At 39.2% G+C, this 26,169-nt stretch overlaps 1 long non-coding RNA gene across 2 annotated transcripts in view; it reads left to right on the forward strand.

The window, feature by feature from the left end:
- LOC138760099 (uncharacterized) overlaps positions 1–26,169 on the forward strand; it is a 206,159-nt gene that overhangs the window by 47,176 nt on the left and 132,814 nt on the right. For both annotated transcript variants that reach the window (XR_011355401.1, XR_011355402.1), the window contains exon 3: positions 13,340–13,416. This is a non-coding gene — a long non-coding RNA (uncharacterized lncRNA). The remainder of the gene's footprint in view (positions 1–13,339; positions 13,417–26,169) is intronic.

Here is a 26,169-nt window from a genome sequence, read left to right on the forward strand (position 1 = left end):
GTGCAAAAATACTCAAGGAATGTTACATATTATGCAAAAGAGAGATATGTAAACAAAGAAAGAAATGTAAACAAACTGACTGTGCAATGGGGGAAAAAATCACAGAAAATAATATGCAAAGTAAGAGTCTTTAAACGTATCTCTTATTGAGTTTGTTGTTTCGATGGTGGAGTGGAAGCAACTGTTCCTGAACCTGCTGGTATGAGTCTTGCGACACCTATACCTCTTTCCTGATGTTGAATGCTGTCATTCATATCTAGAGGAATAGGATCTAAAAGCAGGGATGTGATGTTGATATCCAGACACCTGCCAATGGTTTTCCATATGTTGATAAAAGGCTCAAGCCCCAACTGTTGGTTATGTATACTTATCTTTGCTATATAAAGTACACTGTTTGATTTGCTGAGTTTCTCCAGCATTGTATTTTCATTCAGATCCCCCAATGATCACTTGATCATACACCTCTGGTTTTCCCATCCTGAAGCCCACATTCAGATCCTTTGTTTTGGTGACATTGAGTGCAAGATTATTGTTAGTACACCATCCAACCAAGTTTTCAATCTCCTTCCTGTATGCTGATTCATCATCCCTTTTTATACAATCCACTACCGTGGTATTGTCAGCAAATTTGTAGATGGTGTTGTCATACTGAGCCAAACAGTCATAGAATAAGGAGTGTACAACAGGTGGCTGAATATGTAGCCCTGTTGTGCTCTAGTACTGAAGGAGATTGTGGAGGAGATGTTCTTTCCAATCCTCACTGTTTGGAATCTGGAGGTGAGGAAATCCAGGATCCAATAACACAATGGGATATTGAGCCCCAGGTCTCGGTGTTTGATGATCAGTTTTGAGGGGATAATGGTGTTGAATGCCAAACTATAGACAATAAAGAACTTCGTGATGTAAGCATCTTTGCTATCCATCCAGGTGTTCCAGAGTTTTGTGTAGAACCGTGAGATGGCTTACACTGAAGATCTGTTGCTATGGTTGGCGAATTGGAACAAATCCATGTCATTGCTCAGACAGAAGCTGATAGGCTTCAACTCCAGACTCTCAAAGCACTTCATCACTGTGGATCTGAGTACCACTGGTGGGTTGTCATTTAGGCAGATTACCACACTCCTCTTGGGCACCAGTATGACTGAGGCCTATTTGAAAAAAGTGGGTACCATACCCTACCGGAGTGAGATGTTGAAGATATCCATGAAAACATTGGCACATTGGTCAGCACAGGTTTTCGGTACTTGGCCAAGTACCCAATCCAGACTGGATGCTTTTCTTGATTTCATTCTTTTGAAGGCAGCCTAGACATAATCTTCAGTGACAGTGGACTGGGGTGCATCTTGCATTGAAGTGAACAGAACATGCTCACTCATGAACCCTCAAAATTACCTGAATAAATTCATATCCAAAGGGCAATTGTTAAATTAATTTAGCCTCTTTTTTTATTGTTGTTGTTGTGTTTTCAATGTCATGTTGATTTTGACTGAAAATATTTGGAATTTTAAGTATCTAAGTTTTCATGACAAGAGTTGTGCTGTGGGTGGGAAGTGAAACTAAAATGGTGCTGAACTTTGAATGTGTGCCAGCTTTCTGTGTGGCCGTGATTTTCTTCCAGTTATCATGTACCTGGAGACCTATGTGCGAGCAACATAAATGCAAAAGTCTTAGTACAGTTACTGTATATAATTCTAAGTCAAGCAGGAAGTTAAAGGTATAATTGTCTGATAGCAAGAGCACTTAATACAGTGGATCTGGTGATCTGAGTTGGAACTCAAAACAGAACCCTTCAGTACAATACTGGCCCTTCAGCCCATTATGTTTTGCTGATCTATGTAAATGTACTCCACAATAATCTAATGCTTTCTTCCCTCACACCCATAACTCTCAATTTTTCTTACCTCTAAGAGACTTTTGAATGTCCCTATTGTACATGCCTTTACTCCAGGTAAGGCATTGCAGGCACCCACTACCCTTAAAAAAAGTTTATCTCTGTAATATATCCTAAACTTTCCTCCACTCACCTTAAACCAACATCTTCTTGTATTTGCTGTTGTTGCCCTGGGGAAAGAGGTGCTGGCTGTCCATCTCACAATATATATACCTCTATTAAGTCACCTCTCCTCCTTCATCACTCAAAGAGAAAAGCCCAACTCTGTAAACCTTGCTTCGTAAGATATGTTCTCCAATGCAGGCAACATCATGGTAATGCCTGAACTAGGAGTGGCAGGACACCATGGAGTTAGCACCACAACGCTGGTGCATTTGCGTTGAAGAAGTGTCAGATAAATCAGGTTTCTATCCCTCCAGATGAAAATGCCTTAGCTTGACAGTAGAGCCTCATTTTCGAGAGTGGGTTGTTCAGTTGACTCTAGTGACAGACTTCCCGACAACGTCTCTGATCATGACTGGTTTTCCACTTTGCTTCACACACATTTCAATCCTATGGAGTTCTGCAAAACATCATCTGCATTATATATGAAGGGAAAAGTAGAGATGATGAAGCATTGCCTATCTTTGTGAAGCTAGTCTCAGGAAGCCACATTCCTCAGTGAAGTCAAGCTTTTGTTTCTGCCTGGCATGCCCCCTCAGCTGTCTGCCCTTCTATAATCTGCAATTAACCCTTTGGACTCTGGCCATTTTTAACCTTTCATAATATATACTCCCAACTTGGTCCACGAATAAACCTTTACAGTACAAACACCAGTATGAACTGTTTCATCTTGTATTCATATGTGTGAGTTCTTAGACAACACATGGATGAAGGAAAAGGTTCTTTACTTTAAAGTTGTTGTAAACAGCACCATAAGGCTGCAAACCTCCATTACAGATCTTACATGATCTGCGTCAACTCCTGCTGGCAATTAATTATAATCAAACAGGAGCCATAATTCTTACGGCATTGCTAGTGGCCATGCAAACATGATCACTATCATTACATGAACCAGCTGGTGGGTGGGTATAAAACCAGTCACGGAAAACTGGGATACAGAGTTAGTAGAGATAACATTTCCCATCAAAATTTATATCAATGATTTCCTCTCTTTCCATCTTTTTCCACACCCCAGAGATTATGTCTTTGTCTTCCCATAACACTTCAGAAATCTCTAAATCTCTATGAGGGGCACCTCCTCTCAGCATCCAGCCTATCAATTCCTCTTAGAATATTAAGTGTTTCAGAAAGTTGAGCTTTCCTTCTTCTCATGCCCAATCTACTCAATCTCCCTGCTTATGTCAAGCCCTTCATTCAAGGAATCAACCAAATGTACTTTCCCTGCACTGACTCCAAAGCACATTTATCCTTCCTGAAATAAGGAAACCAAAGTTATATGCAGCCCTCCAGGTGTACTCTCACATGTAACACTGAGGTGAAACCTCCATGCTGTTATACTCTCTGCCTCCAGCAATAAAGGCCGACATTCATAATCACCTGCAGTGCCTGTGTGGATATCTCATTTCGTGCAGCAGGACATCCAGATACTTTGAATAGTGAAGAGAGTATTAAATTAAGAATAGTGGGATCATAAATTACAATTAAAATTACCCTAGGTCTTAGCCAAACAAAGAACCATTTTACAGACTCACTCCATTTAAGTACTGGATTGCTTGAGGTGTTCCAGCTTGATCTCCTGTCTGTGCAAGTGGATGGAAAGGACTCCATCACTATTATTTGAAGTAGTGAAAGCAGAAATACTCAGAAGGAGAAACAGCAACAATGTCATGCTTTATCATGATTTATTCTTTTACTTTATTTCTTATTTATTACATCTGCAATATTTTAGATTTTTTTTAAAAATTGGATGTTCCATTAGTGCATTGGCCAGCACTTACCATCTAATTAACATTGCCAAAACCTATTCACCATGGGGCTTGGCTTCGCAAATGAAGATTTAGGAAGGGGTCTGTCCACGATTGCTGCAGGCTCGCTGTCAGCTATTGAGGCCAATGTGGGACAGATGTGCCCGGCCACAGTGGCTGCAAGAGAAATACAGTTCTGGGTTCAGTTCTGCCATGTCACTGTTCTTCCTCCATCCCCTTTTGTCCTCGAGGCCAGCCCTACGTGCATTCTTGAAGGAGGAGACAAGCTGGTGAATGGCATGTCACCAGGTCATGCAATTGGAGGCTAGAGCAGACCACTGGTGATGGTCAATGTGACGGGCACCAAGGGATTTCTTCAGAAAGTCCTTATACCTCTTTTTTAGGAGCCCCTCTGTCGTGGTGGCCAGTGAGGAGTTTGCCATACAGCACAATCTTGGGCAGGCGATAATCCTCCTTACTGGAGATGTGCCTTGCCCAGCATAGCTGCATCTTCAGCAGCATGGTACTGAAGTTGGTTACCTCCTCCTGTTCAAGCACTTCAATGTTGGTGACAAAGACTCTCCAGTGGATGTTGGGATGGTGCGGAGGCAGTGCTGGTGGAAGTGGTCAAGGAGTTGGAGGTGGTGATGGTTGGTGACCCATGACTTGGAGTGGTACAGGAGGGTGTTCAGAACAACAGCTCTGTATACACTGAGCTTTGTGTCTTTCTTCAGATTCTTGTTGTTAATAAATCAATTAACCAAGCATTCATCATATTGTTGAATCTAATTGTGCTCAGATTGTATTCTATATTTGCTTACTGAATAACACCAAGCACACTTCAAGTTAATTTGTTAGATGCAAAGCATATAGAGAAACACTAAGAATGGAGGAACCTACTACACATTCATGGATTCACTATTTGAACCAATTCTTGGTAAGAAATGTGAGGAAAATATAATTGGATCAGTTAAGAATTAAATTTGGGCTATCATTCTTCTGCTTCCTACAATTGAGATCTTTTTTAAGAGACAAATTAGGGCAAACAATGACTCTGCCAGACTGTAGAACCATGGAGATTCTAATTCAACAGGGGAATGTATTTATAGATGGGTACAACGATTAATGAAAATTAGTTGGGAAGATGTGTTGAAATACCATGACAGGTATTGTCAATACTAGATACATGCTAGTGCAATATGATTTCCTGCATCAGTATACTGCATACTGCAAAAATGACATACATCAAAATCAGAAATTTTGGATTGGTGTTTCAAATGTGGTGTAGAGGTTGGGTCCTTATCCACTCTACCTTGCTATGCACGATGATGAGGTCCTTCTGGGTAGACCTGGAGTTTCCGCCAACCCAGAATTGTTCCTTCTGGGAGATATTAGTGGAGCACAGTTAGATTTTCCAAACACCAAATTCAATTTGGGAAGATCGCTTTGTGAGTAACCAGGAAGTGTATAGTGGTTGTGTGGAAGTCCAACTCTCAACTGAGTATTACACTATGGAGTACGGAAATGCAGAGTTGCATCCCCTTGGAGAAGATTACTTATAACTTGAGGAAGAGTATGAAACGTTCATTGAAGTTTGGCAGCCGTACCTGGGGCACATCTGTGCACAGATATGGACTATACCCCCCCTTAAGAAATGAGTTAAGATACCAACTGTCCTAACAGATAAGTAGAGATTGAATTAAGGTTGTGGTACAGATGACATCTATTTGAATTTTTTTTCCTTTGCCTTTTTATGGTTTATTTAATATTCAGGGAAGTGGGAAAAATACTAGACTCTGAATATTATATTTTGTGATAAGAAAATGTTTTATATTGTTTATATATTTGCTTGAGTCTTTTAAGATAAGATATTTAAAAAAAGAAATGCGATGAAAATTTGCATGTGTTTTAAATGCCTTTCATCAACAGGAAATGTTGCCAAGATAATTTCATGAATAACAAACAGGTTAGCCCCTTCAATTCAGTGTTGATGTGTGCTGAACAAAAATAGTGCCTTTACAATAACAGAAGCAGAACCCTTTTCTTTTGTTAATAGTAGAAAGCATCCAGTGACTTTTGGGAACTGTTTGCAATTGCTTTAATTAAAACTCTATTAGCCTTGTCTTGGGCTACTTTAATAGTTTATCACTTATTTTAAAGCAGACATGCATACGAAACCTTACACTAGCAATTTAACTATTGATTTTTTTTCTCTCCATTCCTGAATAATTAAAAAGTAGCTTTAACAAAATTTGGATATATCTATCCAATGTAAATGATAAATGGTTTGAAGGGACATCCCTTGAGGAAATGGAGTCTGGTCTTTCTATGGCAAATTAGATTCATTTAAATACAACAAATTGTGCAGGGAAGTAATTTTATTACCAGATGCTATAATTTGTCTCTTGCCTTTTTATCCGGATTAGCATTATCTGTGAAATGGGCATATAATCTTATGAAAGGAGATAAGATCCTAATTATCCCAACTGATGTTAAAGCAATGACCTGTTCAGAAGTTGTTTAATTAATATACACACTGGGATTGGGAGTTTACATAGTGTTTTGAGAAATATAACTTTCAGGTCTTAAACTGACACTGCATTTTCAGTGACTGCAAATTTGCCTCAAGAAAATTAGTTGAATGTATTTAGAGCCTTTTATGCAACTAAACATCAAAACGTCACTGGAGAATTGTCGAACAAAATTGAACAGATTTCCAAATTCTTAGTTAGTAATTTTAAAAAGCAATGTTGGGGGTTGAAAAATGTTAAACAGATTAGGAGATTCCATGATGGAGTTTATATACACAAGGATAAAACTATTCAGTCAGAGGTATTGTTAGACCAGGGACCAATTGTCTTGTTCTAAAGCCAAGATACATTTCACACATTAAAAACGGATGTGTATCAGTCAGGGTTGCCACCAAGGGTTGTAGGCATTGCACCCCCCCCAAGAGAAGTGCTGTACCTCCCATATGTTCACAGCCATTGCTCGCCAGACCCACCCGCACCCCCTCCGGTGTCACGAGTAAGCACAGGCATCGATAGTGTCTAGCTTGACGCACGCTAGCGACTCTCCACCTGCCTCAGGCCATGTCACTAACGTGTTTTTAGTAGCTAATGGCACTTGACACCATAAAGGCAGTGCTTTCTGCACCTACATCAGAGGGGTGGATGATGATAACAGCACCCTGTCCTCTCCCCCCCCTCAGCTGAATGATTTTATGAGCTTTGCACTGTGCCGCCCTCTAACATTTGATCTGGTATCAGTGCAAGTTTAATGATAATGAGTTTAATGTCATATACATTGTACAATATACATATGCCTGAAAATCATACTTACTGCTACCAAACAGGTACTTGGTAAAATTTTTAAAAATGACATTAATATACATTAAATTACCACATGGAAAGAAGCAATAAAGATAGATAATAATTATTCACAATTACAGCAGTACAAGAAAACAAAGTTGTGTTTCACTAGCGTAGTAGACAGGTCTTAGGTGGTGTCAGAATATTTATGGCTTGCTGCAAGTGGGAAAAAAAGCTGAATTTGAACCTAGAGGTTCAGGATTTAAGGCTTCTTATCAAAGTAGCAGTGAGAAGTATGTGTGACCAGCGTGAAGAGGGTCCTTTATGCTGTTAGCTGCCTTGTTGAGGCAACACCTCACATAGATATCTTCAGTGGATGGGAGGTCAGAGCCTGTGATGGATCTCTCTATGTTTGCTACTTTCTGCAATCTTCTGTGTCCTTCGGCACAAATTATGAAACCAATCTGCGATGTACCCAGTCATTATACTTTCCATAGTACACCTGTAGAAGTTTGATAGAGAATTTGATGACATGCCAAATCTCCTCAGACTACTTAGAAAATTGATTCATTGGTGTGCCTTCTTCCTGGTTGCCTCAATATGCTAGCTCCAGGAGAAGTCCTTCGATTGCTCAATATGCTAGCTCCAGGAGAAGTCCTCCGATATGTAGACTACCAGGAACTTGAAGGAACTAACCCTGACTGCATCAATGAAGGCAGGTCTGTGGTCCTTGGCCTCCCCTTCCTAAAAGCAACAATAAGCTCCTTGGTCTTGTTGACATTGAGAACAAGATTGTTATTCTGGCACCGTCCAAGTAAACTACATTAGACAATCCCTTGGTCTAAACAAAGGGTAAATTCTGTCTAATTTAATGGTATTATCTATGACAACCATAATCAAATCCATATTAACAAGTTATTCTAAAATAAAAGAAAAAAACTTAAAACCAAATCTAATCTATCCTTTCCCTCTAATCAAGGTTAATTTGTAAAAAAGGATGTAAAGATATGGATTAAATAGTGATTTTCAGAATCTAGACAGAATCACTGGAACATGAAAACTTCTTAAATCTTCCAATCATAATAATATTCTATGAATGGTCCCCACATCTCTTCAAATTGAAACTTTTTATCATTAATATTGTATCTAATTTTCTGCAAGCATAAATAGGACATAGATTAGGTATCAAAAGTTATAAAGATCTTTTTGTTCAAGATAACTTTGCCTCTTTTGAACAATTAGCAACTAAATTCAATCTTTTTATTAGACATTTTTTAAAATATTTACAAGTTAGGCATTTTGTTCAGTCTAAACTTTCTGATTTTCCTTGAATCTCAAATTCTAATATTCTTGATTTATTCTTTAATTTACAATTCATTCACGTTGGATTAATATAATCTATAATGATTTAATGGATTTAAGATCAGCCTCAATGGTTGGCATTAAAAATGATTGGGAATATGACGTGAATATAACATTTCCCATGTCCCAGTCGTATCCCAGGCCTGCTCCCCCGACCTGGAACATCTGGTGATCAAGTGTCACCCATTCTTCCTGCTGAGGGAATTCACCGCCATCATCCTGGTTGCAGTGTACAGTCCAACCGAAGCTAATGTCAGGCTGGCTGTCACTGGAGGGTCTGAGCACTGTGATAAACAACCATGAGAAGGCACATCCGGATGCCTTCTCGATCATTGTGGGAGATTTCAATCAGGCCAACCTTATGAAGTCTCTGACAAATTACCACCAACATGTCAGATGCAAGACAAGGGGAGCCACAAACTAGACCACTGCTACACCACTGTGAAAAATGCATATCGAGCTATACCACGACTGCACTTTGGAAAGTTTGATCACCTGGCTGCACTTCTACTTCCAGCATACAAGCAAAGACTGAAGACCACAGCACCAGTGATGAAGACAGCAAAGGTGAGGTTGAGCAAGTTAGAGGAGCATCTGCAGGACTGCTGTGAATCAGTGAACTGGAAAATATTCATGAACTCATCTATAGACTTGAATGAATATGCAATAGGTGTCACTGACTTCATCAAGACCTGCGTGGATGAGTGGGTTTCCATGTTCCCAAACACTGGATGAATCAGAGAATCCACAACCAGCTGAGGTGAGAACAAGGGTGTTTAAGGCTGGGGATCAAGAACTTTACAAGAAGTCCAGGTACAACCTGCAGAAGGCCATCTCTGAAGCAGAGTGGCAATTCCGTAGGAAACTAGAGATAGAGACAGATACACGCCAGCTATGGCAGGGAGTGCAGGCCATTACAGTCTACAAAGCAAAGGCGAACACTACAGATGGCTGCAATGCTTCAATACCCAATGATCTGATCACCTTCTACACCTGCTTTGAGAGAAGAAATAAACAATACTTACTAGATTCCATGAGAAGGCTGAGGACCCTGTGATATTTACCTCTGAGGGTGATGTTAGAACATCATTCAAAAGAGTGAACACTCGCAAGCCGTCAGGCCCTGACAGCGTACCTGAAAATCTGCACCAACCAATTAGCTGGAGTGTTCACAGACATTTTCAACCTCTCATTGTGGCAATTAGAGGTTTCCACCAGCTTCAAAAATGCATCAATCATCCTGGTACCCAAGAAGAGTATTGTGAGCTGCCTCAACGACTATCGCTCAGTCGCACTAACTTCTACTATGATGAAATGTTTTGAGAGGCTGATCATGGCCAGAGTTAACACGTACCTAAGTAAAGATCTGGACCCACTGCAATTCACCTATCGTCACAATTGCTCCACCACAGATATCACTGGGTCTCCACTCAGCTCTGGATTACCTCGAAAACAACAATTCATACATACGATTGCTCCCTTCATCGACTACAGCTCAGCCTTCAATACCTTTTGTGCTGGAGGTTTATATTTTTAATTTATAATTAATTTATAATTAATTTATAATTAATTTTTAATTTTTAATTTATAATTTTTACTCACCTTGAGTACAGCAGCTCTAATACCATGCTGTGATGCAAGTATGCTTTTGATGGTGCAATTGTACAAAATTTTTTGGAATATTTTATTTAAGATCAACACATATATACAAACAACAAAGACCATATATCGCATTCACTTTTTTCACTTTGGCTTGGCTTCGCGGACGAAGATTTATGGAGGGGGTAAAAAGTCCACGTCAGCTGCAGGCTTGTTTGTGGCTGACCAGTCCGATCCGGGACAGGCAGACACGATTGCAGCGGTTGCAAGGGAAAATTGGTTGGTTGGGGTTGGGTGTTGGGTTTTTCCTCCTTTGCCTTTTGTCAGTGAGGTGGGCTCTGCGGTCTTCTTCAAAGGAGGCTGCTGCCCGCCAAACTGTGAGGTGCCAAGATGCACGGTTTGAGGCGTTATCAGCCCACTGGCGGTGGTCAATGTGGCAGGCACCAAGAGATTTCTTTAGGCAGTCCTTGTACCTTTTCTTTGGTGCACCTCTGTCACGGTGGCCAGTGGAGAGCTCGCCATATAATACGATCTTGGGAAGGCGATGGTCCTCCATTCTGGAGACGTGACCCATCCAGCGCAGCTGGATCTTCAGCAGCGTGGACTCGATGCTGTCGACCTCTGCCATCTCGAGTACCTCGACGTTAGGGGTGTGAGCGCTCCAATGGATGTTGAGGATGGAGCGGAGACAACGCTGGTGGAAGCGTTCTAGGAGCCGTAGGTGGTGCCGGTAGAGGACCCATGATTCGGAGCCGAACAGGAGTGTGGGTATGACAACGGCTCTGTATACGCTTATCTTTGTGAGGTTTTTCAGTTGGTTGTTTTTCCAGACTCTTTTGTGTAGTCTTCCAAAGGCGCTATTTGCCTTGGCGAGTCTGTTGTCTATCTCATTGTCGATCCTTGCATCTGATGAAATGGTGCAGCCGAGAAAGGTAAACTGGTTGACCGTTTTGAGTTTTGTGTGCCCGATGGAGATGTGGGGGGGCTGGTAGTCATGGTGGGGAGCTGGCTGATGCATAATTATAAATTAAAGACATGTTGATTTATATAAAGAAAAGGAGAAAAAAAAACTACAAAACACCCAATCTAAACCCTGACTAACCCTCCCTCCAATCCCCAAACCCTGCTACCCCACTAAAAATAATCTAAATTTCTAAAATACATAATGGATATGATTTTTTATTGAATTGGATTGCTTTAGAAAACACTCAAAGATCCCAAAAACATTTCACAAGAAAACTATTTATTTTTAAGGGAAGACTTCTCCAGTCCGGAGGATTCAAAGAAATTATTTATAATTTCAAACCCAATGTTCAAGCATACGGGCTCCAAATCGGTTAAAAATACAGAATATTTACCTCTAAAGTTATATGTATTTTTTTCTAATGGGATACAACTTTGAATCTCTGTTTGCCATCTTCCTAATATTAATGAAACATTGGATTTCCAAGTAACATCAGATGTCCTTGCTCTGACCAATCTAATTTAACAAATTTCAACTGAAAATCTGATAAATGTAGTTGAGGAGTCATATTTTCAAAATTTCTCATCAATAATAACTCAGGGTTCAACGGAAAAACAACACCTGTAACCTGTTGTAAAAACTTACTAATAGAAATCCAAAAATGTTTAACTTTAGAACAAGACCATGTAGAATGAATAAAAGTTCCAGTATCTTCTCCAAATCTAAAACATTGATCCGATGTATTCAATTTCCATCTGTTCAATGTATAACTGGTGTAAAAAATTATAATAAAGTAATCTATTTGTATTACACATAACCTATTTACATAAATTTTACCAAATTTGTTCATCTATTTATATATTTAAATTTTGTTCCCACCTTTCCCTTGACTTAAATAAACTAAATTCAGGTGCTTTTTCTTCTAACCTCATATATGCTATTGAAATAAACTTTTTAACAATTCCCTCAACAATCAACTGTTCTAAATCTGTAGGATCTTTTAATACCATATCCGGTCCTAATTTTTCACTTAAACAAGCTCTCAATTGAAAATAACAAAAAAGTATATTATGTGAGATATCATACTTAATTTTTAACTGATCAAATGACATCAATCTACCATTTTCATAAAAATCCCCTATTTTAGAAGTTCCTTTAGTATGCCAAATATATAAAAAAGGATTATCTTTTGAAAATAATTATAGGTTAATTAATTGTGTTTTTAATGTCAAAAGACTTCCATCATTTTCTAACTCAACCCTGTTCCAAATATTAATCAAATGTTTCAATAATGGAGCTTTTCTGTCAGCAAACCACTAACCTTGGTTCCCATTTAGAAATAAATTCCTCAGGTATAGCTTCTCCAATTTCCATCCATGATGGTTCAATGTTCCCAAATAAAGAAACAAGAAACCTTAATTATGCTGCTTTATAATAATTAAAATTAGGAAGTTGTAGTCCACCTTATTCATATTTCCATGTTAATTTTTCTAACTATATTCTTGCCATCTTACCTTTCCAAAGAATTTTTCCTAACTTGTTTGTTTAAATCATGGAAAAAAAAGAGGTATCAAGATTGGTAAAGTCTGAAACAAATATTGAATTCTTGGAAAAATAATCTATTTAATACAATTAACCCTTAGAATTAAAGTTATAGGTAAATTTATCAATTTTTTTCAAATCTTCATTTATTTTGTTAAATCATGGAATATAATTTTATTTATATAATTTTTTAAGTTATTATCTGTACGTATTCCTAAGTATTTAATCTGAGTATCAGTCCACTTAAATTAAATATCTTTTTGACATTGGGAATAATCACCCTGCAGTAATTCCATTACCTCACTATTATCTCAATTTATTTTATAACCTGAAACTTTTCCATAATCTATCAATTGTTTATAAAGTCTAGGTAATGATAATTCTGGTTGAGTTAAATATACCAACACATCATCTGCGAATAGACTAATAATGAAATTGTGTTTATTGCTCTATACATTGTATGGTGTACAAATCACCTAAATTCTGACATGCTGCAGCTAAAAAGATACTTCATTAAATAAAAATTTAAAAACAACTAAATAAAAATTCATACTAAATACATGGTTGAATTAAAAATACAATGAATACACCAAATAATAGACAGATAATCTAAATGGAAAAAGAGTGACAGGAATAGTGCAAGTCGGAGCAGTCCATGATTAGTGTAACAAAGTGAGATTCAAAAATTTGAAGCTGTTGGAAAGAAACTGTTCTTGAATCAAAAGGTGCTGGTCTTCAATCTAATGTACCTTCTACCCAACAGCTCCAACACAGGATGGTGACTGTCCAGGACAATGACTGCCCCGGATGGGACTGCAGGGATGGTGACCGACCACTCAGGTTAGGGACTGACCATTTGGGATAGGGAGATGTAAATTTACCCTTTCATATTGCTAAATTAATTGATTTACTATAAGTTTTATTTGTGAAATACATATGCTTGTTTATAGTGTTAGATTAGTTGTTTTAAATTTGCAGTACACCTAATACCAAGAAAGAGGTGTGTGTTTGTTTTGTATGTGGGGGGGGAGGGGGGGTTAGTGCTAGGGATGTGGCCTGGGAGCCACGGGGTGGCGGCTAAAAAAAAGTTTGAGAATTACTGTTCTAGAACCTTCTGTTTTCCTGGGAAGTTGAATTCCCATATCATTCTTAAGCAAACCTCAGCAAGGTCAGTGTTGGTGAGGAGAGGGGAACATTGAAGGAGTAAAGTGAGGTATTGTCTTACTGAAAATATTGTGGTCTAATATAATTATTCAAGGAGTTCAAATGAAACATCAGACTATTGATTCAATTACTCAAGAAAGTGAGTAACAGATCAGGACAGTCCTTTTATACTGTTTTGAAAGATCTTAGCTGGGTCATAGTGTCTCTACTAAGCATAGCTTCAATATTCAGATTTTCCCAAAGATTGTTTCAATTTAGTTGTCATCTCTAGTAGAATGGGATTTTAGTGAGGAATGTGTTCAATTCTACCATAATCGCTCAATGTCCAAACATTCAACGAGTGAAATGGTGAATGAATCTTAGAATCTAGGAAGGGATCATTGCCATTAGGAGAGGGGGAGCTATGACATTTGCATGAAATTTAAACAATATCAATATATTCTTGAATGAAAACAATTGAAGTAGCAATACTGCAATTTTTAGATCATTGAACAATTCAAGATGAATAAAGTTTCTATATCTGTACTCATGAGATAAGGAAAATTAAGAATAGTAGAGAGAAGGAATCACATTTAAAATAATCTTTAGTTGAGACAGTCAATCAAAGGAAGAATAAAAAGGGATATACTTGGAAATTTAGGAAGCCACAGAATAAATGACAAAAGCTTTTGACGTAATTAAACTGTTACGCAAATAATAAATACGCAAGTTTAAGTATCACTGTTGATCTCTTTTATGGGCCCTTGTGATGTTTCTAAATTGTGAACAGGTTAAGTGTGAACAGATTCACTCAACCAGTTGATGCATGAAACCCTATTTATCTTTGTTTTGGGAAATGACTGAAAGTTTATGAAGCCGATCCTTCAAGTTGAAGGCTATTTTCTCCCTTCTAAATTTATATGACTGACTCTTGTTAGAGCAATTGTGGATAGTGGAATGTCATTGCCCTTGATCTGCCTATTTGGGGTGGCAAACACAATTGTTAAGAGTGAATTTTTGTTATCTATGTTTGGCAAGAAAATTTGTCAGGGAAAATCCCATTTTACAAATGCAACACAAGGATCAAAACTGACATTTCTAAAACTGAAGATAACTTCACTAGTTATCTCTCATCTTGCTCAAATAGTTGAGCAACCCACAGGCTACACATTAACCAATCAAAGGGAAATACGAGAACAAAGAGAATGTTGAAATATTGAGATGAAGATGTCTGCATGTTTCTCATCTACCTCTGGGGAAATGGAATTTATTGGAAGGAGGTTTGAATGGACATTTGCGCAAGTATTATATAGGCAAGTGACCTGTTTACAAGTTGTTTGCAGAAAGTGTACACCTAGCAGTGGGAATTAGTTAAACATAACACTTCATAAATCCTCTGTGCATCAGCTTGCAAGATTATTAATGCTCGGTGAAGCATCATGAAGAATAATTGTGTCAGCGATTTTTTTTCCAAGTAGCTCTTCATGTTTTTCAGATGAAGACAACATTATGACTGAATAATTGCAACATGTATCCACTTTTTCATACTCATCTAAAAAATGTCGGTACTAATTTTAACAGGCTGAAATTGTTGCTAACAGTGCCAGCAGTCCCGCAATGTGCTACCCGGCTCACTGCAGTATTAGCTCTAGCTCTGAACATCAGCCAGCTGTCCCTTCCTTTGGAGTCCATAACTCAAAGCATTTGCTTGTTCCAGAGTCCAGGCCTATTTTGATATGATGTACAAGATTGGATTTTCTTACATATGTACATTTTATCATTTTTCACAATTGGGCGCTGCTGAAATGGTCAGTGTTGATTGCCCATTTCTAATTGGTCTTGTGAAGATATTAGTGGCTACCTGCTGGAACTCCTGCAGTGAAGGTATTCCCACAGTGCATTTGCATCAGGAGTTCCAGGTTTGAAACCCAGTAACAATGAAGGACTGGTGATGTATTTGCAAGGTAACTGTGAAATTTAGATGGGTACCTGCACATGATTATCTACTATCCTTAGCTTTCTTGAAGATAAGAGTGAGAGGTTTGGGAGGCACTTCTGAAGCACCAGAGAGAATAACTGCTGTGCATTATGTTAATGAAATGCGTACGGCCACTGTGTAGCTATGATGAAGGGAATTCATTGATGGATAAGATATCATGCCATTGGACTGCTTTGCCCTGGAGAGAATTAATCATTTTGAGTACATTCATTCATCCAACCAAGTGGAAAATATTCTATCACCCTCTTGACGAGTGCTTTGCAGATTATAGAAAGTCTGTAGGTAAGTTACTCACTGCAGAAGACTCAACCTTGAACCTGCCACAGTATTCATGTGACTGGTCTGTCTACTTTTCTGATCATTGGGTATCCTGAATTGTTATTCATTGGAGACTTGGTGATGTGATGCCATTGAATATAATGGAGAAATGATTTCACTCTCCCTCGTTGGATTCATCAATAATTTACACCTTTGTGATACAAGGGTTGCTTGTCACTCATTAGCTCAGACCTGAATGCTGGAAAGGTTGTGATTTGTGCAGATATTTTGCCAAAGAGTGGTATTGGAATTGAAGATTATGCCACGATCAACTAATATCTCACTTGTGATATTGGAGAAGTGATTTTACTTTGGCTGCAGCTAGTATAATGTGCAATGTTCTGCTCACCACACTACAGGAAGAACATGTGTGAACAGGAAAGGGTGAAGACACAATGTGCCTGGGAACCATTATGAGGAATAACTCGATAGACTGGGTTAGTTGACCTTGGAAGGTTGAGGGAAGCCATGATGGAAACATACAATGTTGTGTGGGAAATAGGCAGTATGAAAGTGAGAAACCTTTCCTTTTTGCACAGGTACCAATAACCACACAGTGGAGATTTAAGGTAAGAGGCAAGAGAATTAGAGTGGACTTGAGAAGAACTACACTCAAAGTAAGGTTGAAATGTGAAGTGCATTGCTTGAAGGGTGAAGGAGAGAAGAATTAAATTTTAAATGTAAATTTAATTTTTTTAAAATTTAAATTTAGACGTACATCATAATAACAGGCCATTTCAGCACGCACATCTGTGCCACCAATTAACCTACACTCCCAGTATGTTTCAAATGGTGGGAGGAAACTGGAGCCCCTGGGGAAAACCCTTGCAGACACAGGGAGAATGTACAAACTCTACAGGATTTTAACCCTATTCCTGATCGTTGGCACTGTAAAGGCATTGCGCTAACTGCTACACTAACCGTGCCATCCTGTCACAACATTTTTGGGATGACCACTTGGAAAACGATAGCAAGGAGGACTACAGAGTGAAAACTAGATAATGGGATAAGTACAGATAGTTTCTTGATGTCTTTGCCATGGTGAGATTAAGGATCTCTATCCATGCTGTGTGAGTGAATCTCAAGCACTCCAAAGGCTACTCTGTTTAATCTATCTATCACAGTGTTAGCCCCTTCCTGCTGATGTCTCAGGGCATATGCATGGATAATGAAAGGTATGCAAACCAAGACATTATATCTCTAAGGTGTGATTCTTTATGACTATGAAAAGTTGTACTAAGCTAATCATTGCACAAAAGTGCTGGGGAACCTCAGCAGGTCACGTAGCATTCATAGGAAGTAAAAGGCCCTTCGCCAGCTATCAGGCAAATGCCTGAATTTAAACAAAACCTTTGAAGAATGGTTAGTGGAGCAACACTTTTACAGCGCCAGCAGCACGGTTTCAAATCAGCTCTGTCTGTTACATGCATTTTCCCCATGTAACTGTGGGTTTCCTCAGGTGCTCCAGTTTCCTCCCACGTTTGAAGGTCATACAGGGTTTGGCAGGCTAATTGGTCACATGGGTGTATTGGGGCAGAAGGTCTCATGGGCCAGAAGGGCCTGTCACCGTGCTGCATGTCAGAATTAAAATAAAAATATAAATTAAAGTAATTGCTTTAATAGTCCATGGGACAGTTCTGCTATTTTAGATACCAGGGCCCAGAGATTGTAATGAAGATTTTGAAAATGACAATCAAGATTTCTAATGTGGATATCCTGCTCAAAGAAAATAAAAACTCCAAATTCCAAAACTCCTCGACTGACTCAGTGGATCAATGTCCTATCAGTTCAGAGTGAACTGCAAAAAGACAAGAAAATCTTACCTCAAACCTGTGCATCTTTTTGCTGGTTATTTTGGCCATTGTAATCCTACTGATGCCCTGCATTTCAAGGTTAGAAGGAAGGATTTAATCTGGATTTTCAGTCCTTTGAACAAAATCATTGATATGTGCAATTGACATTTGATATCATTTTCCAGCAAATCTCTGACAATCCTTCACATGCAACTTTGTTGTCAAAGTGATTTGCGCAGTGAAGAAATATGCTGAGAATTGTCTCACTGTCACCTAGGCTTGATCGGTCTCTTGTCACGGGATGGTTTAATGTTCATTGTCATAAAGGAATACCCTGGCAAAAACTACAAAACTGTTCATTTAAATAGTTTTACAGTCAATACATTTTGACACACTCAGGCAAAATGAAAAATTACTTTGTGAGCATTCAAAAACTGTCGTGAAGCAAGCTGTATCTTTAGAATTTAAGAACGTAAGAGGAGCAGGAGTAGCCCATCTGGCTCATCGAGTCTACTCTACCATTCAATAAGACAGTGGGTGATCTGGCCGTAGACTCAGATCCACTTCTCCATAATTCCCTCTAATCCTTAATTTTAAAATTACACTGCAAATATTGTCATGCAAACAGTAAGGATGTTCACATAATCTACATTTCAAATGAGTTATTAACATATTATCCATAATCAGAATGATTTCATATTTTATTGCATGTAAATGAACGACAAAGTCAGATTTAAATTTTGAATTTTAGATGGAGCAACAGAGAAGGGCAAAAGCATTCTGGTTCATAATTTTGATTTATTCTTTCCTGTTAATGTCTATCAACCAACTAGAAATGTTGCATCACTAAATTTTTCCTCATAACAAAATTACATTAGATGTTTACATTCTTTATTCTTTTTACACAGAGCGCGGTTGGTGTATGGAACAGGCTGCCAGAGAATTGGTTGAGGCAGCTACTGCTGCAATGTTTAAAAACCATTTGGATGTATACATGGATAGGATAGGTTTGGAGGTATTTTGGCCAAATTATGTTCTCCCTATGTCTTGTGTGGGTTTGGTCCAGGGCTTCCAGTTTCCTCCCACCCTTCAAAATGTACCAGGGGTGCAGGTTAATTGAGTGTAAATGGGGTAGTATGGACTCATGGGCTGAAATGGCCTGTTGCCATGCTTCATGTCTAAATTTTTGAAAAATAAAAATACAGGTAGGTGGGAATAATGTGGGTAGGACATTCAGGTCAGTGTGGCAAATTGGGCCAAAGGACCTGTTTCCCCACTTAATGACTCTATGACTCTATGTCTATGCCTCTCTGAATCTATGACTCTCCGTCTCTATAACTCAGCAACTCTATGACTCTACGACCCTACAACCCTACAGCCCCACGGCCCTACAAATCTATGATTCTACGGCCCTATGACTTCAGGTACCAGAATTCACTGAAGGTTCTAAAAATCTCCCACCCGAACTTCAAGAGTTTTCCGAAGTAAATGACTCAAATCCAGCTACACTGGAACTCCACAGTTTCTTCCAGCTCCTGTCAATCTTGTCATGGTCTTAGGAGGATTTTTTGTTTGAGAAAATTGTTTTACATAGAAATCTATAACACAGTACAGGCCTTTCAGCCCACAGTGATGTGTTGACATAATAACCTAATTTAACAGTTGCCTAGAATTTTCCTTCACCATAACCCTCCATTTTTTTCCATAGAGCTTTTTAATAAGCTCTTAAAAGATGCCACTGTACTTGCTTCCACCTCCATTGCTGGCAGCACTTATCATGCATCCACCATTCTCCATATGATAAATTCACCTCATTATCCCCCTATACGTACTTCAAACCACCTTAGAACTTTGCCACCTCATGTTTGCCATTTCAGTCCTTGGAAAAGCCTTTGGACTTCCACATGATCAATGGCTCTCATCATCTTATACACCTCTATCATGTCACCTCTCATCCTCTCGCTTGAAGGAGAAAAGACCAAGTTCACTCAACCTATCTTCATAAGGCATGCTCTCCAGACCACGCAGCATCCTTGTACCCTCTCTATAACAACCACATCCTGCCTGTAATGAAGTGACCAGAACTGAACACAATATTCCAATATCTGAAGCATTACCTCATGGCTCATGAAGTCGATCCCATGGTTAATGAAGGCCAACACATCAGATACTAAGACTATCAACCTGAACAGCAACTTTGAGTGTCCTATGAATGTGGATCCCAAGATCTCTCAGTTCCTTTGCTCAGAATCTTCCCATTAACATTGTATACTGCCTTCAAATATGACAAATCATCTCACACTTTTATGGGTTAAACTCCATCTGCCACTTCGCACCCCAGCTTTGTATTGTATTAATATTGACCTTCAATTCATACAAGAAGTTGATGTGAAACAATGAGGCAAAGTTACCTTTCACTTAAAACACGGATTTTCGATATTACAAGCTCACATTTCTTTTAGTGTGTAATTTTAAAGAATAGTCCAAGCTGCAACCATTCACAGCTTGTGACGAGATGGAGTGGCTATAAAGAAAGTGATGCTCTGGAAGAAGAACTAAGATGTTTATTCAGGAAATATAGAGAGTAAGAGAGATTCATGTGGTTATGAGCATTGTGAGTGGGACACTGAAAGAAACAAGATTCAGTATTGATCAGCCAGCCATCTGGTAAACATAAAGGTGGAGTGACTCTGTGTGAAATGGACAATTCTGCTGATTCTCCTTGTCAGGGGAATTATTGAACCACCGTGACCCATATGCAGAATTCCTGCATTAGATTGTGACCATTGTGATGGTCATTTCTACTGACCCATGCCCGTGTTTGGAAACATCTTGAAAGTCACATATTTTGTTTCCCCTCTGCAAGGAAAAGGGGAGTTGTGACAACCATTCATATGAAAGAACATTCCTCTGGAAGCAACTTGACAAGGATGCATGAGTTTTTGGCAGGCTGATTACTCAGTCTCTCACCTCCTTTGTAATTACTTCTGAGCATCAGTTTAAAACTCTGAGTTTCCACACAGAATTTATATGAACTTTGGAATGACTTTCCAGAATTGTGCCTAAACTGTAATGGTTTAGGTATTCCCCCCACCCCCCACCCCCGCCCCCAGCACACACACACACACACACACACACAAATGTTATATTATTAGTAATTATTAATAAATATTTTTTTTTAAAAATAACACTGTCATAGTGAATTTCTTTTGCTGCTGATCTGTGACATAACATGGATGATGAAGAATACTAACCATATTGCACCAGAGCGGAACATCACTGCTAATTTTATACCCCTTTTACACAGAGGATTCAAGCCGGATATTATCTGCCTTTTGAACGCTTTGCCTACCTATGTGAATGCGTCAAAGGTGGATTGGGGGGATGGAATTTGAAATTTCCCGGCATTTAGGTAGGTAGTGTCAGAGACAAAATGGGGTTTTACTACATGTCCTGCTTCTTTTGCTTCGAGAAGCTGGCTTGCTGTGTAAAAGGACTCACCAACCCAGCTTTTCTTCTGTTCTGTGTGAACAAGCAAGCCAGCTTCCGGAGATGGGTTGTGTATACAACAGTAACTCAGCTTTTCAGGGTAAAAAGGGTATTAGACTTGGGGTCTTGTTAAAGTGATAGTCAATTTGAACTGACACATTTCACATGAAATATGTGCTAACTGCCAGTAACATAGATATCATGGATCACATAGTCAGTTCCTAACTATTTTGTATTTACAGCATTTTCTGATCATTGACACCTAAAGTTGTTATTTTTATTCGAGAAAACATGCTCCCAGATAGATGATTTTTAACATTTGTCATACTCTGCTACCACTTTCTTCGTTTCAATAAAATACTTATAAATATATGAAATACCTGGGGGTGAAATTTAAGCAATAGGTTGTGTAAAGGTTAAAACGTGTTTTTGATTGGTAATTAATTTTGTGCTTATCTCTTTTTTTTTTTTTTTTTTAATTTTTTTTATTTTTCACACCATAAATCACATTAGCCATGATATACACAATTTCTTTTTCACACATATACAGTGACTTTTTCTCCCTCCCCCTTTCCTCCCAAACCACCCCCCCACCCCCCCTCTCATCCATTTTAGGTATACAATCTAGGTTGCATTAATCCAGTCAGACAATGTTGTCATTCAACAAAATTACACCAGAAATTCTACTGAGTCCATTCTTTTCTTTCCTTCTCCTTCCATCAACTTAGGTAATGTTTGTCCCCGGTAGGTTTTCGCTATTGTATTTAATGTAAGGCTCCTATACTTGTTCGAATATTTCAATATTATTTCTTAACCAATATGTTATTTTTTCTAATGGAATACATTTATTCATTTAAATTTGGTAGTTTATTCCTTTTAATTTGGTTATGTATTCCATTAATATTTAAAGACATATAGTTCAGCGTAGCCCTTTTATATTTTGTTTATCTTCTCTTTCCGTTTTTCCATCATTACCTTTCCTCCTTTTCCATTTCTGTTTTCTTATTTTCAACTCTTTATAAGACAACATTCCTACAACATCCAACATTTTCCTTATTCTCCTATTTCTATCTTATTTATTCCCAATCTCCCATTCACCTCCTGAGTTGTCCTTTATCCCTTGTCGGACAACCACATCTCCCCTCTCCATTTGGATTTGCGAATCCACTCGCAAGCGTCAACTGATTTTGCAGTGACCGCTATTTCCCCCCACCCCGCCTCCCCCAGAAAAGATTTCACTTTTCATATGTCACAAAGGTCACTCTTTTAATTCCCTCCTTATTCTCTCTATTCCATTACCTTCCCTTATTAATTCTTGTCTATACTATCTATATTTTCCTCTAAGTACAGATACATTCACGTATGCTCCTTGTCTCTATTCACTCTTATACCTCTTTACCCGCATACATATCAATCGTGATCATTTTTACTCTCATTACCCGTCTTCATCCCTCAGTCTATTTTTGTCTTTACCCACATACATATCAATTGTGATCATCTTAACTCTCATTACCCGTCTTCCTCCCTCAGTCTATTTTTGTAATTGTTCTGCAAATTTTCGTGCTTCTTCTGGATCCGAGAATAGTCTGTTTTGTTGTCCTGGAATAAATATTTTCAATACCGCTGGATGCTTTAGTATAAATTTATACCCTTTCTTCCATAAAATCGCCTTTGCTGTATTGAACTCTTTTCTCTTCTTTAGGAGTTCAAAACTTATATCTGGATAAATGAAGATTTTTTGCCCTTTATACTCCAGTGGTTTGTTGCCCTCTCTTACTTTTTCCATTGTCTTCTCCAGTACCTTTTCTCTTGTAGTATATCTTAGGAATTTTACTACAATAGATCTTGGTTTTTGTTGTGGTTGTGGTTTAGAGGCCAATACTCTATGTGCCCTTTCTATTTCCAATTCTTGCTGTAGTTCTGGACATCCAAGGGTCTTAGGGATCCACTCTTTTATAAACTCCCTCATATTCTTGCCTTCTTCATCTTCCTTAAGGCCCACTATCTTTATGTTATTTCTTCTGTTATGGTTTTCCATTGTATCTATTTTTTGAGCTAGTAGTTCTTGTGTCTCTTTAGTTTTTTTATTAGATTTCTCCAATTTCTTTTTTAAGTCTTCTACCTCCATTTCTGCTGCTACTGCCCGCTCTTCCATCTTGTCCATTTTCTTTCCCATTTCTGTTAAGGTCATCTCCATTTTATTTATTTTCTCTTCTGTGTTGTTTATTCTTTTTCTTAAATCCTTAAATTCCTGTGTTTGCCATTCTTTAAATGATTCCATGTATCCTCTAATAAGAGCAAGTATATCCTTTACCTTGCCTCTCTTTTCTTCTTCTATTTCACCATACTCTTCCTCTTCTTCTTCCTCTGGGTTGGCCATCTGTTGTTTCTTTGTTGCCCTTTCTTCCTCTTCTTTCTTGTTTCTGTTGTCTTCTGTGGTCTCTTCTTGCTGCAGGTGTTCTGCAGCTGTCGTTGCCGGCTGTGGAGATCGACTCCCCAGCTGGTCCCCCCTCCCGTCGGTGTGTTTTTTTTCATTCGCATCGCGCATGCGCGAAACTTCGCGCATGCGCGGTTGCGCACTTTTACTCGGCTCTGCGAGCCATTTTTGTAGTCCATTATTTACCGACCTGAGGGAGCGGGTTTCTCTCTCCGCAGCGGGCCTCTTCGGACAGGTAAGGCCTTCACCTTTTTCCTCCTTTGTCTTCTCTTCCTCTCTTCTTACCGTTGCTTTCGACTTTTCTTTTTTTGTCGCCATCTTCTTTCCACCTTTATACTCACTTTTCTGTAACTTTTATTTCTGTGCCTTTGTGTTTTCTCTTGTTTTTCCCGACTTTTCTGGAGAGGGCTGGAGTTCACCGTCCGGCCACTACTCCATCGCGTGACTCCTCCTTTTGTGCTTATCTCTTGAAGGAAGTATTGTTTGTAGTGTTACCATAGTGACTATGATGTCACATGTCCAAACATATCCAAACGGATCAAGAAGGTCCTTACAGAGATCTTTAACATTTCAATGCAGCAGTCTATTGTTCCTGTTGATTTCAAGACAGCCACTGTCTGGTAGCAAAAAGGGTGACACTAACAGGCCTCAACGGCTACTTCTTAGTGGAACTAATCTCCACCATTATGAGATGCTTGGAGTGTCTGGTGATAGAGTGCATCAAAGCACACCTCCCAGAGACACTGAGCCGATTTCAATTTACCAACTGATGGAACAATTCCACTGATGATACTCTAGCCTTGCCCCTCCATGCTATGTTGACCCACCTGGAGAATGATGCCACATATGCCAGACTGCTGTTCATTGATTTCAACTCGGCATTTAATTCGATCATTCTCCAGAGGCTGGTGGAGCAGCTGTCCTCGATGGAGCTGAACACTCCTCTCTGGACTTCCTAATGGAAAAACCACAGTCTGTCTGGATTGGCTACTGAGCATTGAGCATTGTCATACTGAGCACTGGTTCACCTCAGGGTTGTGTGGTCAGATCACTCCTGTTCACACTACTGACCTACAAATGCAACAACAGATCTAGCTCCAACAGAGTAATCAAGTTTGCAGATGACACAACAGTCGTTGGCCTCATCAGCAACAATGAGTCACACTGCAGAAAAGAGGTGGAAAATCTCATAATATGATGTGAGAGTAACAACCTGAGTATCAACATGGACGAAGAAGTGATTGTGGACTTCAGGAGGTCCAGGGAAGACAACCCTCTACTAAACATTAATAGCTCGGTAGTGAAGACAGTGGAGAGCACCAATTTCCTTGGAGTCCGCTTAACAAATGGCCTATCCTGGACACAACATCTCCTCACTTTTCAGGAAGATGCAACAACAACTGGACATCCTGTTTGGCAGCAGCAAGAAACAATAACCTCATCACCATTATCATTAATTAAAAGAGTGGAGTCTCCTGAAGAAAATAATCTTCAAGTTCAAGTTTATTTATCATCCATTTATACAAGTACAATCTGATGAAACAGTGTTCTCTGGTCCTCGGTGCAAACCATGCAAACACACATACAGACATAACACATGCCAATAGAAATGATAGGTATGCAGTGCATACTGTATATACGTACATAAAAATAAATAAATATTGTAGAATAAATAGCGTCTTGGATGGTTTGTATGAGCAGTTCATTCATTCATTCAGAATTCTTATTGGCCATAGGAAGGAGCTGTTTGTTCTGGCTCTGATACCCCTATATCTCTCTTGCTCAACGGGAGTAGCTGAACGATACTGTGTGTGGGGTGGTAGAGGTCTTCAATGATTTTCCGAGCCCTCTTCAAACAACAATTCTATTAGATCACGTCAATGGGGTGGGGGGGGGGGGGGGGGGAGGGATAACCCAGTGATTCTCTTTGCTGCTCTTGTGGTTCGAGCTCCAATCCAATAGCAGCTGTATCACACTTTGATGCAGCCAGTGAGGATGCTCTTCTACGGACGTTCTATCAAGAGCATCCTGACTGGCTACAAGTGGTTGGAAGAATCTCTTGTCTCAGTGTGATCAAGGAGAGCAGCCTCCCAGGCAGGAGTAGGAACAGGACCTTGGTGGGAGGTGTCAGTGATCGTCAGTGGCAGTTGGGAGGTGGAGTGTGTGCAGGTGAAGACTGGGTCTTTGTCGGGGTTCACATTGAGAATCAGGATACAAAGTCAGAACGAGCCCACAGGGACACAGGAGCCCGCTGACTCACCAGTGAGTGTTACACTGGGCCAGAAAGTCTCCTAGGGGATCAGCAGCAGAGGTGGGGACATGTTGGAGATTGGCGGCAGAGGTTGGGAGGTCTTGGTGATTAGCTGGAACATTGTGGATGTGTCAGGGATTGGCGGCATCCTTCATTTTTTTGG

Source organism: Narcine bancroftii, chromosome 4 (genome assembly GCF_036971445.1).
Source record: "Narcine bancroftii isolate sNarBan1 chromosome 4, sNarBan1.hap1, whole genome shotgun sequence".
Taxonomy (NCBI): Eukaryota; Metazoa; Chordata; class Chondrichthyes; order Torpediniformes; family Narcinidae; genus Narcine; species Narcine bancroftii.